We start from the raw sequence: 3,551 nt of genomic DNA, 5'->3' as shown, positions 1-3,551 counted from the left end.
ATGTCCGATCATCACGCGAGATGGAGTAGTCTTCAATGGTGAACATCTCTATGTTGATCATATCTACTATATGATTCAAATTTGACCTTTCGGTCTCCAGTGTTCCGAGGCCATGTCTGTACATGCTAGGCTCATCAAGTTTAACCCGAGTATTCCGCATAGGCAAAACTGTCTTACACCCGTTGTATGTGAACGTAGAGCCTATCACACCCGATCATCATGTGGTGTGTCAGCACGATGAACTGTCGCAATGGTGCATACTCAGGGAGAACACTTATACCTTGAAATTTTAGTAAGGGATCATCTTATAATGCTACCGCCATACTAAGCAAAATAAGATGCATAAAAGATAAACATCACATGCAATCAAAATATGTGACATGATATGGCCATCATCATCTTCTGCCTTTGATCTCCATCTCGAAAGCACCGTCATGATCTCCATCATCACTGGCTTGACACCTCGATCTCCATCATAGCGTCGTGGCCATCTCGCCAACTATTTCTTTACAACTATCGCTAACGCAAAGTGAAAAAGTAAAGCAATTACATGGCTTTGCATTTCATACAATAAAGCGACAACCATAAGGCTCCTGCCAGTAGCCGATAACTTTTACAAAACATGATCATCTCATACAATAACGTATATCATATCATGTCTTGACCATATTGAAGGAAATATGCCCTAGAGGCAATAATAAAGTTGTTATTTGATATTTCCTTATATCATGATAAATATTTATTATTCATGCTAGAATTGTATTAACAGGAAACTTGATACATGTGTGGATACATACACAAAACACCGTGTCCCTAGTAAGCCTCTACTAGACTAGCTCGTTAATCAAAGATAGTTAAGTTTCCTAACCATAGACATGTGTTGTCATTTGATGAACGGGATCACATCATTAGGAGAATGATGTGATGGACAAGACCCATCCGTTAGCTTAGCATAATGATCATTCAGTTTTATTGCCATTGCTTCCTTCATGACTTATACATATTCCTTTGACTATGAGATTATGCAACTCCCGGATACCGGAGGAATACCTTATGTGCTATCAAACGTCACGACGTAACTTGGTGATTATAAAGACGCTCTACAGGTATCTCCGAAGGTGTTTGTTTGGCTGGCATAGATGGAGATTAGGATTTGTCACTCCGAGTATCGGAGAGGTATCTCTGGGCCCTCTCGGTAATGCACATCATAATAAGCCTTGCAAGCAAAGTGACTAATGAGTTAGTTGCGGGATGATGTATGACGGAACGAGTAAAGAGACTTGCCTGTAACGAGATTGAACTAGGTATGAAGATACCGACGTTCGAATCTCGGGCAAGTAACATACTGATGACAAAGGGAATAACGTATGTTGTCATAACAGTTCGACCGATAAAGATCTTCGTAGAATATGTGGGAGCCAATATGAGCATCCAGGCTCCGCTATTGGTTATTGACCGGAGAGGTGTCTCGGTCATGTCTACATAGTTCTCGAACCTGTAGGTTCCGCATGCTTAAACGTTCGATGATGATTTGTATTATATGAGTTATGTCATTTGGTGACCGAATGTTGCTCGGAGTCCTGGATAAGATCATGGACATACGAGGAGTCTCCAAATGGTCGAGAGGTAAAGATTGATATATTGGATTATAGTATTCAGACACCAGAAATGTATCGGGTACATATCGGAGTATCGGGGGGTTACCGGACCCCCCCCGGGGGGGTGAAGATATGGGCCATATGGGCCACGGGAGGGAGGCACACTAGCCCACATAGGGGTGGCGCGCCCCCCACAAGGGAGGATTCCGAATTGGACTAGGGGAGGGGCGGCGCTCCCCTTTCCTTCTCCCTCTCTCTCTCTCCGTCCCCCTTTCCCCCTCCGGTAAAAGGAAGGGGGGGGGGGGCGAATCCTCCTAGGAGACCAAGTAGGACTCCTCCTACTTGGGGCGCGCCTAGGGCCGGCCTCCTCCCCTCTCCCTCCTTTATATATGGGGGTGGGGGCGCCTCTAAGACACATCAATTGTTCCAAGCCATTTGTGGCGCCCCCCTCCATAGTTTACGCTTCCGGTCATATTCACGTAGTGCTTAGGCGAAGCCCTGCGTGGATAACTTCACCATCACCATCACCGTCACCATGCCATCGTGCTGACGGAACTCTCCCTCGACACTTTGCTGGATCAAGAGTTCGAGGGACGTCATCGAGCAGAACGTGTGTAGAACTCGGAGGTGCCATACGTTCGGTACTTGATCGACCGAAACGAGAAGATGTTCGACTACATCCACCACGTTAATCAAACGCTTCCGCTTTTGGTCTATGAGGGTACGTGGACACGCTCTCCCCCTCTCGTTGCTATGCATCTCCTAGATAGATCTTGCGTGAGCGTAGGAATTTTTTTGAAATTGCATGCTACGTTCCCTAATAGTGGCATCCGAGTCAGGTCTATGCGTAGATAATATGCATGAGTAGAACACAAAGAGTTGTGGGCGGTGATAGTCATGTTGCTTACCACCAACGTCTTATTTTGATTCGGTGGTATTGTTGGATGAAGCGGCCCGGACCAACCTTACATGACCACGTTCATGAGACCGGTTCCACCGACAGACATGCAACTAGTTTTGCATAAAGGTGGCTGGCAGGTGTCTGTTTCTCCAACTTTAGTTGAATCAAATTTGACTGCGGCCGGTCCTTGTTGAAGGTTAAAACAACAAACTTGATAAATCACCATTGTGGTTTTGATGCGTAGGTAAGAACGGTTCATGCTAGAAGCCCGTAGCAGTCACGTAAAATTCACAACAACAAAGTAGAGGACGTCTAACTTGTTTTTGCAGGGCATGTTGTGATGTGATATGGTCAAGACATGATGTGATATACGTTATTGTATGAGATGATCTTGTTTTGTAAAAGTTTTCGACAACTGGCAGGAGCCTTATGGTTGTCGCTTTATTGTATGAAATGAAAACGCCATGTAATTGCTTTACTTTATCACTATGCGTTAGGGATAGTTGTAGAAGCAATAGTTGGCGAGACGACCACGACGCTACGATGGAGATCAAGTTGTCGAGCCGGTGACGATGGAGATCATGATGATGCTTTGGAGATGGAGATCAAAAGCACAAGATGATGATGGCCATATCATGTCACATATTTTGATTGCATGTGATGTTTATCTTTTGTTCATCTTATTTTGCTTAGTACGGCGGTAGCATTATAAGATGATCCCTTCACTAAATTTCAAGGTATAAGTGTTCTCCCTGAGTATGCACCGTTGCGAAAGTTCTTCGTGCTGAGACACCACGTGATGATTGTGTGTGATAAGCTCTACGTTCACATACAATGGGTGCAAGACAGTTTTGCACATGCGGAATACTCGGGTTAAACTTGACGAGCCTAGCATGTACAGACATGGCCTCGGAATACTGGAGACCGAAAGGTCAAACATGAATTATATAGTAGATATGATCAGCATAGAGATGTTCACCATTGATGACTACTCCATCTCATGTGATGATCGGAGATGGTTTAGTTGATTTGGATCACGTATCATTTAGATG

This window comes from Aegilops tauschii, chromosome 5 (assembly GCF_002575655.3).
Source record: "Aegilops tauschii subsp. strangulata cultivar AL8/78 chromosome 5, Aet v6.0, whole genome shotgun sequence".
Classification (NCBI taxonomy): domain Eukaryota; kingdom Viridiplantae; phylum Streptophyta; class Magnoliopsida; order Poales; family Poaceae; genus Aegilops; species Aegilops tauschii.
This window is presented reverse-complemented; position numbering follows the sequence as displayed.